Here is a 12704-nt window from a genome sequence, read left to right on the forward strand (position 1 = left end):
TGCACTTGTACTGCACTGAATGGTTCTCCGCAGCTAGCTTGGCAGCAATGACATGCTAAGCTAAAATGATCAGGCGTTTCTAAGGGAACCAGCTCTCATATAAAGGGGAACGGAAACACTAGGATTTAGAACGCCTGAAAACCGGAACTGTAAATCGCCGTATTGGCATTGTTGCGTCAGTGGCAGGGGAGAGCAATGTGGAACTCCCCAAAATGCCTGAATTTACAGAGTAGCTCCAAGTCTGAGAATGAGTTTATTACAGAGACAGATATAATTGTTTGTTAGGGAGCCAATAAACCAACTGAAACCGTTCATGTTTGAGCCGATCGTTGCCTCAGATCAGAGTTTGTTCTCTTAGCAGTAACAACACAGACATGCCGCCTGAAACACCTCAGCTAGAGGGTCGGCCTAGGCAAACACAAACTGGTGTGAGTGGGGATGCTGACAGGTAATGGCTAGAGTATGAGTGCGTGTGTTGTAGAGAGATTGTCGCGATTCAGCACAAAATCCCAGCGGTTGGTGGCTGTATTGCTGTACATCCAGTCAGCGGTTCCTGTCAGCCTGTCTTGCGATGTATTTATTGGACGTGTCAATAATCTTTATGAAGGACTTCCTGGCCGAAGCGGTTACTTGACCAGTCAGCAGCCGATATGCCAGCTAAATAATTGGTGAAATGTTGCTTGATTATAAATAGTTTAAAGTTAATATCAGTAGTGGGTAGGTGTTCAATATATTGTAATGAAACAGGCAGGGAGCAGGTCTCGAACCCTCGACCTTCTAGCCCGAAGTCCAGCGCGCTATCGACAGTGCCCCAAAAGCATGCTCGAACGGCAGGGTCGATATCCGCGTTTATAAACCCAGGGTCTTTACACTATATAAGTATCCTATAACGCTGTTTATTATCAATGCTGTTTGGCACGTTGGTAACACATTTACCATTAGATTAGACGACAGGAGTTTGAATCGCAGACAGCATCATGATTCATTAAATCTCATTCTAACCAATGATGGGGCATGCTCCTTATAAATACATCGTGATTTAGTTTCGGTATCAGACTAACCTTTCTTATGATTTTGTTTGACGAGCAAAGTTTATCGCCAGTTCTCCCTATCTGCGTGGTTATAGAGGGTCAACACTACAGTGGTTATAGAGGGTCAACACTACAGTGGTTATAGAGGGTGCAACACTACAGTGGTTATAGAGGGTCAACACCACAGTGGTTATAGAGGGTGCAACACTACAGTGGTTATAGAGGGTCAACACTACAGTGGTTATAGAGGGTCAACACCACAGTGGTTATAGAGGGTCAACACTACAGTGGTTATAGAGGGTCAACACTACAGTGGTTATAGAGGGTCAACACTACAGTGGTTATAGAGGGTCAACACTACAGTGGGTAGAGGGTCAATAGAGGGTCAACACTACAGTGGTTATAGAGGGTCAACACTACAGTGGTTATAGAGGGTCAACACTACAGTGGTTATAGAGGGTCAACACTACAGTGGTTATAGAGGGTCAACACTACAGTGGTTATAGAGGGTCAACACTACAGTGGTTATAGAGGGTCAACACTACAGTGGTTATAGAGGGTCAACACTACAGTGGTTATAGAGGGTCAACACTACAGTGGTTATAGAGGTGCAACAGTTCAACACCACAGTGGTTATAGAGGGTGCAACAGTTCAACACCACAGTGGTTATAGAGGGTCAACACTACAGTGGTTATAGAGGGTCAACACTACAGTGGTTATAGAGGGTCAACACTACAGTGGTTATAGAGGGTCAACACTACAGTGGTTATAGAGGGTCAACACTACAGTGGTTATAGAGGGTCAACACCACAGTGGTTATAGAGGGTCAACACTACAGTGGTTATAGAGGGTCAACACTACAGTGGTTATAGAGGGTCAACACTACAGTGGTTATAGAGGGTCAACACTACAGTGGTTATAGAGGGTCAACACTACAGTGGTTCAAGGGTGCAACACAGTGGTTATAGAGGGTCAACACTACAGTGGTTATAGAGGGTCAACACTACAGTGGTTATAGAGGGTCAACACTACAGTGGTTATAGAGGGTCAACACTACAGTGGTTATAGAGGGTGCAACACTACAGTGGTTATAGAGGGTCAACACTACAGTGGTTATAGAGGGTCAACACTACAGTGGTTATAGAGGGTCAACACCACAGTGGTTATAGAGGGTCAACACTACAGTGGTTATAGAGGGTCAACACTACAGTGGTTATAGAGGGTCAACACTACAGTGGTTATAGAGGGTGCAACACTACAGTGGTTATAGAGGGTCAACACTACAGTGGTTATAGAGGGTCAACACTACAGTGGTTATAGAGGGTCAACACTACAGTGGTTATAGAGGGTCAACACTACAGTGGTTATAGAGGGTCAACACTACAGTGGTTATAGAGGGTTTAACACTACAGTGGTTATAGAGGGTCAACACTACAGTGGTTATAGAGGGTCAACAGTGGTTATAGAGGGTTCAACACTACAGTGGTTATACAGTGGAGGGTCAAGGGTCAACACTACAGTGGTTATAGAGGGTCAACACTACAGTGGTTATAGAGGGTCAACACTACAGTGGTTATAGAGGGTTTAACACTACAGTGGTTATAGAGGGTCAACACTACAGTGGTTATAGAGGGTCAACACTACAGTGGTTATAGAGGGTCAACACTACAGTGGTTATAGAGGGTCAACACTACAGTGGTTATAGAGGGTCAACACTACAGTGGTTATAGAGGGTCAACACTACAGTGGTTATAGAGGGTGCAACAGTTCAACACCACAGTGGTTATAGAGGGTGCAACAGTTCAACACCACAGTGGTTATAGAGGGTGCAACAGTTCAACACTACAGTGGTTATAGAGGGTCAACACCACAGTGGTTATAGAGGGTCAACACTACAGTGGTTATAGAGGGTCAACACTACAGTGGTTATAGAGGGTCAACACCACAGTGGTTATAGAGGGTCAACACTACAGTGGTTATAGAGGGTCAACACTACAGTGGTTATAGAGGGTCAACACCACAGTGGTTATAGAGGGAGTGGTTATAGAGGGTCAACACTACAGTGGTTATAGAGGGTCAACACTACAGTGGTTATAGGGAGTGGGGTCAACACTACAGTGGTTATAGAGGGTGCAACACCATAGTGGTTATAGAGGGTCAACACTACAGTGGTTATAGAGGGTCAACACTACAGTGGTTATAGAGGGTCAACACTACAGTGGTTATAGAGGGTCAACACTACAGTGGTTATAGAGGGTGCAACACTACAGTGGTTATAGAGGGTCAACACTACAGTGGTTATAGAGGGTCAACACTACAGTGGTTATAGAGGGTCAACACTACAGTGGTTATAGAGGGTCAACACCACAGTGGTTATAGAGGGTCAACACTACAGTGGTTATAGAGGGTGCAACAGTTCAACACCACAGTGGTTATAGAGGGTGCAACAGTTCAACACCACAGTGGTTATAGAGGGTGCAACACTACAGTGGTTATAGAGGGTGCAACAGTTCAACACTACAGTGGTTATAGAGGGTGCAACAGTTCAACACTCAGTGGTTATAGAGGGTCAACACTACAGTGGTTATAGAGGGTGCAACACTACAGTGGTTATAGAGGGTCAACACTACAGTGGTTATAGAGGGTCAACACTACAGTGGTTATAGAGGGTCAACACCACAGTGGTTATAGAGGGTCAACACTACAGTGGTTATAGAGGGTGCAACAGTTCAACACCACAGTGGTTATAGAGGGTGCAACAGTTCAACACCACAGTGGTTATAGAGGGTGCAACAGTTCAACACTACAGTGGTTATAGAGGGTGCAACAGTTCAACACTACAGTGGTTATAGAGGGTGCAACAGTTCAACACTACAGTGGTTATAGAGGGGTTCAACACTACAGTGGTTATAGAGGGTCAACACTACAGTGGTTATAGAGGGTCAACACTACAGTGGTTATAGAGGGTCAACACTACAGTGGTTATAGAGGGTCAACACTACAGTGGTTATAGAGGGTCAAGTGGTTACTACAGTGGTTCAACACTAGTGGTTAGGGTCAACACTACAGTGGTTATAGAGGGTCAACACTACAGTGGTTATAGAGGGTCAACACTACAGTGGTTATAGAGGGTCAACACTACAGTGGTTATAGAGGGTCAACACTACAGTGGTTATAGAGGGTGCAACAGTTCAACACCACAGTGGTTATAGAGGGTGCAACAGTTCAACACCACAGTGGTTATAGAGGGTCAACACTACAGTGGTTATAGAGGGTCAACACTACAGTGGTTATAGAGGGTCAACAGTGGTTATAGAGGGTCAACACAGTGGTTATAGAGGGTCAACACCACAGTGGTTATACAGTGGGTCAACACTACAGTGGTTATAGAGGGGTCAAGGGTCAACACTACAGTGGTTATAGAGGGTCAACACTACAGTGGTTATAGAGGGTCAACACTACAGTGGTTATAGAGGGTCACCACTACAGTGGTTATAGAGGGTCAACACTACAGTGGTTATAGAGGGTGCAACACCATAGTGGTTATAGAGGGTCAACACTACAGTGGTTATAGAGGGTCAACACTACAGTGGTTATAGAGGGTCAACACTACAGTGGTTATAGAGGGTCAACACTACAGTGGTTATAGAGGGTGCAACACTACAGTGGTTATAGAGGGTCAACACTACAGTGGTTATAGAGGGTCAACACTACAGTGGTTATAGAGGGTCAACACTACAGTGGTTATAGAGGGTCAACACCACAGTGGTTATAGAGGGTCAACACTACAGTGGTTATAGAGGGTGCAACAGTTCAACACCACAGTGGTTATAGAGGGTGCAACAGTTCAACACCACAGTGGTTATAGAGGGTGCAACACTACAGTGGTTATAGAGGGTGCAACAGTTCAACACTACAGTGGTTATAGAGGGTGCAACAGTTCAACACTACAGTGGTTATAGAGGGTCAACACTACAGTGGTTATAGAGGGTGCAACACTACAGTGGTTATAGAGGGTCAACACTACAGTGGTTATAGAGGGTCAACACTACAGTGGTTATAGAGGGTCAACACCACAGTGGTTATAGAGGGTCAACACTACAGTGGTTATAGAGGGTGCAACAGTTCAACACCACAGTGGTTATAGAGGGTGCAACAGTTCAACACCACAGTGGTTATAGAGGGTGCAACAGTTCAACACTACAGTGGTTATAGAGGGTGCAACAGTTCAACACTACAGTGGTTATAGAGGGTGCAACAGTTCAACACTACAGTGGTTATAGAGGGTCAACACTACAGTGGTTATAGAGGGTCAACACTACAGTGGTTATAGAGGGTCAACACTACAGTGGTTATAGAGGGTCAACACTACAGTGGTTATAGAGGGTCAACACCACAGTGGTTATAGAGGGTGCAACAGTTCAACACCACAGTGGTTATAGAGGGTGCACCAGTTCAACACTACAGTGGTTATAGAGGGTCAACACTACAGTGGTTATAGAGGGTCAACACTACAGTGGTTATAGAGGGTCAACACCACAGTGGTTATAGAGGGTGCAACAGTTCAACACTACAGTGGTTATAGAGGGTCAACACCACAGTGGTTATAGAGGGTGCAACAGTTCAACACTACAGTGGTTATAGAGGGTGCAACAGTTCAACACCACAGTGGTTATAGAGGGTGCAACAGTTCAACACTACAGTGGTTATAGAGGGTGCAACAGTTCAACACCACAGGAGCAATTGTCTTTTCATAGCTGAGCATTCATAGGTTGAGAGAGAGAGTTGAAACAGTAGGACCGGGACAAGGTAACACATCCATTAAAACAGTAGAACAAGGTAACACATCCATTATAACAGTAGGACAAGGTAACACATCCATTATAACAGTAGGACTGGGACAAGGTAACACATCCATTATAACAGTAGGACAAGGTAACACATCCATTAAAACAGTAGGACTGGGACAAGGTAACACATCCATTATAACAGTAGGACAAGGTAACACATCCATTAAAACTGCAAAAATTTTATACTGTTTTTTTATTTATTTATTTACTTTTCTGCTCTTTTGCACACCAATATCTCTACCTGTACATGACCATCTGATCATTTATCACCCCAGTGTTAATCTGCAAAATTGTATTATTCGCCTACCTCCTCATGCCTTTTGCACACATTGTATATAGACTGCCCATTTTTTTCTACTGTGTTATTGACTTGTTAATTGTTTACTCCATGTGTAACTCTGTGTTGTCTGTTCACTCTGCTATGCTTTATCTTGGCCAGGTCGCAGTTGCAAATGAGAACTTGTTCTCAACTAGCCTACCTGGTTAAATAAAGGTGTTCTCAACTAGCCTACCTGGTTAAATAAAGGTGTTCTCAACTAGCCTACCTGGTTAAATAAAGTTGTTCTCAACTAGCCTACCTGGTTAAATAAAGGTGTTCTCAACTAGCCTACCTGGTTAAATAAAGGTGTTCTCAACTAGCCTACCTGGTTAAATAAAGGTGTTCTCAACTAGCCTACCTGGTTAAATAAAGGTGTTCTCAACTAGCCTACCTGGTTAAATAAAGGTGTTCTCAACTAGCCTACCTGGTTAAATAAAGGTGAAATAAAAAAAATAAAAAAAAATAGTGATACATGTATTACATAAGGATGCAGTCGATGATGTAGAGTACAGTATATACGTATGCATATGAGATGAATAATGTAGGGTAAGTAACATTATATAAGGTAGCATTGTTTAAAGTGGCTAGTGATATATTTACATCATTTCCCATCAATTCCCATTATTAAAGTGGCTGGAGTTGGGTCAGTGTCAATGACAGTGTGTTGGCAACAGCCACTCAATGTTAGTGGTGGCTGTTTAACAGTCTGATGGCCTTGAGATAGAAGCTGTTTTTCAGTCTCTCGGTCCCAGCTTTGATGCACCTGTACTGACCTCGCCTTCTGGATGATAGCGGGGTGAACAGGCAGTGGTTCGGGTCGTTGATGTCCTTGATGATCTTTATGGCCTTCCTGTAACATCGGGTGGTGTAGGTGTCCTGGAGGACAGGTAGTTTGCCCCCGGTGATGCGTTGTGCAGACCTCACTACCCTCTGGAGAGCCTTACGGTTGAGGGCGGAGCAGTTGCCGTACCAGGCGGTGATACAGCCCGCCAGGATGCTCTCGATTGTGCATCTGTAGAAGTTTGTGAGTGCTCTTGGTGACAAGCCAAATTTCTTCAGCCTCCTGAGGTTGAAGAGGCGCTGCTGCGCCTTCTTCACGACGCTGTCAGTGTGAGTGGACCAATTCAGTTTGTCTGTGATGTGTATGCCGAGGAACTTAAAACTTGCTACCCTCTCCACTACTGTTCCATCGATGTGGATAGGGAGGTGTTCCCTCTGCTGTTTCCTGAAGTCCACAATCATCTCCTTAGTTTTGTTGACGTTGAGTGTGAGGTTATTTTCCTGACACCACACTCCGAGGGCCCTCACCTCCTCCCTGTAGGCCGTCTCGTCGTTGTTGGTAATCAAGCCTACCACTGTTGTGTCGTCCGCAAACTTGATGATTGAGTTGGAGGCGTGCGTGGCCACGCAGTCGTGGGTGAACAGGGAGTACAGGAGAGGGCTCAGAACGCACCCTTGTGGGGCCCCGTGTTGAGGATCAGCGGGAGGAGATGTTGTTGCCTACCCTCACCACCTGGGGCGGCCCATCAGGAAGTCCAGTACCCAGTTGTACAGGGCGGGGTCGAGACCCAGGGTCTCGAGCTTGATGACGAGCTTGGAGGGTACTATGGTGTTGAATGCCGAGCTGTAGTCGATGAACAGCATTCTCACATAGGTATTCCTCTTGTCCAGGTGGGTTAGGGCAGTGTGCAGTGTGGTTGAGATTGCATCGTCTGTGGACCTATTTGGGCGGTAAGCAAATTGGAGTGGGTCTAGGGTGTCAGGTAGGGTGGAGGTGATATGGTCCTTGACTAGTCTCTCAAAGCACTTCATGATGACGGAAGTGAGTGCTACGGGCGGTAGTCGTTTAGCTCAGTTACCTTAGCTTTCTTGGGAACAGGAACAATGGTGGCCCTCTTGAAGCATGTGGGAACAGCAGACTGGTATAGGGATTGATTGAATATGTCCATAAACACACCGGCCAGCTGGTCTGCGCATGCTCTGAGGGCGTGGCTGGGGATGCCGTCTGGGCCTGCAGCCTTGCGAGGGTTAACACGTTTAAATGTCTTACTCACCTCGGCTGCAGTGAAGGAGAGACCGCATGTTTTCGTTGCAGGCCGTGTCAGTGGCACTGTATTGTCCTCAAAGCGGGCAAAAAAGTTATTTAGTCTGCCTGGGAGCAAGACATCCTGGTCCGTGACTGGGCTGGGTTTCTTCTTGTAGTCCGTGATTGACTGTAGACCCTGCCACATGCCTCTTGTGTCTGAGCCGTTGAATTGAGATTCTACTTTGTCTCTGTACTGACGCTTAGCTTGTTTAATAGCCTTGCGGAGGGAATAGCTGCACTGTTTGTATTCGGTCATGTTGCCAGACACCTTGCCCTGATTAAAAGCAGTGGTTCGCGCTTTCAGTTTCACGCGAATGCTGCCATCAATCCACGGTTTCTGGTTAGGGAATGTTTTTATCGTTGCTATGGGAACGACATCTTCACACCGAATCAGCGTATTCGTCAATATTTTTATCTGACGCAATACGAAACATGTCCCAGTCCACGTGATGGAAGCAGTCTTGGAGTGTGGAGTCAGCTTGGTCTGACCAGCGTTGGACAGACCTCAGCGTGGGAGCCTCTTGTTTCAGTTTCTGCCTGTAGGCAGGGATCAACAAAATGGAGTCGTGGTCAGCTTTTCCGAAAGGGGGGCGGGGCAAGGCCTTATATGCGTCGCGGAAGTTAGAGTAACAGTGATCCAAGGTTTTACCACCCCTGGTTGCGCAATCGATATGCTGATAAAATTTAGGGAGTCTTGTTTTCAGATTAGCTTTGTTAAAATCCCCAGCTACAATGAATGCAGCCTCCGGATAAATGGTTTCCAGTTTGCAAAGAGTTAAATAAAGTTCGTTCAGAGCCATCGACGTGTCTGCTTGGGGGGGGGGATATATACGGCTGTGATTATAATCGAAGAGAATTCTCTTGGAAGATAATGCGGTCTACATTTGATTGTGAGGAATTCTAAATCAGGTGAACAGAAGGATTTGAGTTCCTGTATGTTTCCTTCATCACACCATGTCTCATTAGTCATGAGGCATACGCCCCCGCCACTCTTCTTACCAGAAAGATGTTTGTTTCTGTCGGCGCGATGCGTGGAGAAACCTGTTGGCTGCACCGCATCGGATAGCGTCTTCCCAGTAAGCCATGTTTCCGTGAAGCAGAGAACGTTGCAGTCTCTGATGTCCCTCTGGAATGCTACCCTTGCTCGGATTTCATCAACCTTGTTGTCAAGAGACTGGACATTGGCAAGAAGAATGCTGGGGAGTGGTGCGCGATGTGCCCTTGTCCTGAGTCTGACCAGAAGACCGCTACGTTTCCCTCTTTTTCGGAGTCGTTTCCTTGGGTCGCTGCATGCGATCCATTCCGTTGTCCTGTTTGTAAGGCAGAACACAGGATCCGCGTCGCGGAAAACATATTCTTGGTCGTACTGATGGTGAGTTGACGCTGATCTTATATTCAGTAGTTCTTCTCGACTGTATGTAATGAAACCTAAGATGACCTGGGGTACTAATGTAAGAAATAACACGTAAAAAAACAAAAAACTGCATAGTTTCCTAGGAACGCGAAGCGAGGCGGCCATCTCTGTCGGCGCCGGAAGTACGTAGGACAAGGTAACACATCCATTATAACAGTAGGACAAGGCAACACATCCATTATAACAGTAGGACAAGGTAACACATCCATTAAAACAGTAGGACTGGGACAAGGTAACACATCCATTAAAACAGTAGGACTGGGACAAGGTAACACATCCATTATAACAGTAGGACAAGGTAACACATCCATTATAACAGTAGGACAAGGTAACACATCCAATAAAACAGTAGGACAAGGTAACACATCCATTAAAACAGTAGGACAAGGTAACACATCCATTATAACAGTAGGACTGGGACAAGGTAACACATCCATTATAACAGTAGGACAAGGTAACACATCCATTAAAACAGTAGGACAAGGTAACACATCCATTAAAACAGTAGGACAAGGTAACACATCCATTAAAACAGTAGGACAAGGTAACACATCCATTATAACAGTAGGACAAGGTAACACATCCATTAAAACAGTAGGACAAGGTAACACATCCATTATAACAGTAGGACAAGGTAACACATCCATTAAAACAGTAGGACAAGGTAACACATCCATTATAACAGTAGGACAAGGTAACACATCCATTAAAACAGTAGGACAAGGTAACACATCCATTATAACAGTAGGACAAGGTAACACATCCATTATAACAGTAGGACAAGGTAACACATCCATTATAACAGTAGGACAAGGTAACACATCCATTAAAACAGTAGGACTGGGACAAGGTAACACATCCATTATAACAGTAGGACAAGGTAACACATCCATTATAACAGTAGGACAAGGTAACACATCCAATAAAACAGTAGGACAAGGTAACACATCCATTATAACAGTAGGACAAGGTAACACATCCATTATAACAGTAGGACAAGGTAACACATCCATTAAAACAGTAGGACAAGGTAACACATCCATTATAACAGTAGGACAAGGTAACACATCCATTATAACAGTAGGACAAGGTAACACATCCATTAAAACAGTAGGACAAGGTAACACATCCATTATAACAGTAGGACAAGGTAAACATCCATTATAACAGTAGGACAAGGTAACACATCCATTATAACAGTAGGACAAGGTAACACATCCATTATAACAGTAGGACAAGGTAACACATCCATTATAACAGTAGGACAAGGTAACACATCCATTAAAACAGTAGGACAAGGTAACACATCCATTAAAACAGTAGGACCGGGACAAGGTAACACATCCATTATAACAGTAGGACAAGGTAACACATCCATTATAACAGTAGGACCGGGACAAGGTAACACATCCATTATAACAGTAGGACAAGGTAACACATCCATTATAACAGTAGGACAAGGTAACACATCCATTATAACAGTAGGACAAGGTAACACATCCATTATAACAGTAGGACAAGGTAACACATCCATTATAACAGTCGGGACAAGGTAACACATCCATTATAACAGTAGGACAAGGTAACACATCCATTATAACAGTAACAAGGTAACACATCCATTATAACAGTAGGACAAGGTAACACATCCATTATAACAGTAGGACAAGGTAACACATCCATTATAACAGTAGGACAAGGTAACACATCCATTAAAACAGTAGGACAAGGTAACACATCCATTATAACAGTAGGACAAGGTAACACATCCATTATAACAGTAGGACAAGGTAACACATCCATTATAACAGTAGGACCGGGACAAGGTAACACATCCATTATAACAGTAGGACAAGGTAACACATCCATTAAAACAGTAGGACTGGGACAAGGTAACACATCCATTATAACAGTAGGACAAGGTAACACATCCATTATAACAGTAGGACAAGGTAACACATCCATTATAACAGTAGGACAAGGTAACACATCCATTATAACAGTAGGACCGGGACAAGGTAACACATCCATTATAACAGTAGGACAAGGTAACACATCCATTATAACAGTAGGACAAGGTAACACATCCATTATAACAGTAGGACAAGGTAACACATCCATTATAACAGTAGGACAAGGTAACACATCCATTCAATCCTTCAAAAACCCACAAACAGGGAAATCGATCCCAATAAATGGTGTTATTACGTGCTCCACTAAGGCAGTTATTTATCTTATAACTTTAAAAAAATATGCAGGTAAAACAACGCGCGAATTAAAAGTACGTATCTCAGAGCATCGTAGCACCATTAGGTGTAAAAACTTTACTTATCCAGTTGCGGCCCACTTCTTGGAGGCAGGCCACTCGATTTCGTCTCTGCGTTACATTGGCATCGAACATGTGACCCTCCCTAGGAGAGGGGGTGACCTTGATCATTTATTGTTAAAATGAGAGGCTGCCTGGATCTTTAATTTAAAGACCCTTGCGCCCTTCGGTCTCAACGTAGACTTGGATCTGAAGCCATTCTTGTGATTATTGTGACTTTGCCATTGTAATTGTTTGTAAACTTGTGTAGTTAAATTAATCTATGATCGTATGCTATCCATTTGTTGTTTGTATGCTGTTCTTTGTATGACATTTTAATATCTGATTATTAACCAATGATATTAGGCCACTCTTGGCCATGATTAAAACAGGTTAAAAAAAAAAATCTGTGGAAAAACAATTCCACTCCGATTCTCTTTAAGGATGGGTGTATCTTTGAATTCGCTGTTGAATGGCCTGCTCCTTCTCCATTTTTCGGGAACACTATCCCGCGCCCCCAAAGTGATAGATAGTATATCTTGTCTCGCACTGAGATGATTGTAATGCTGAGCTGTCAGGTTCATACAGCGAGTGATCTCACTCTCCGTCAGAACCATCTATGGCGGATATGGGCGGGACTCGGGATATGGGCGGGACTCCGGATATGGGCTGGACTCCGGATATGGGCGGGACTCTGG

Source organism: Oncorhynchus nerka, unplaced genomic scaffold (genome assembly GCF_034236695.1).
Source record: "Oncorhynchus nerka isolate Pitt River unplaced genomic scaffold, Oner_Uvic_2.0 unplaced_scaffold_1400, whole genome shotgun sequence".
NCBI lineage: Eukaryota > Metazoa > Chordata > Actinopteri > Salmoniformes > Salmonidae > Oncorhynchus > Oncorhynchus nerka.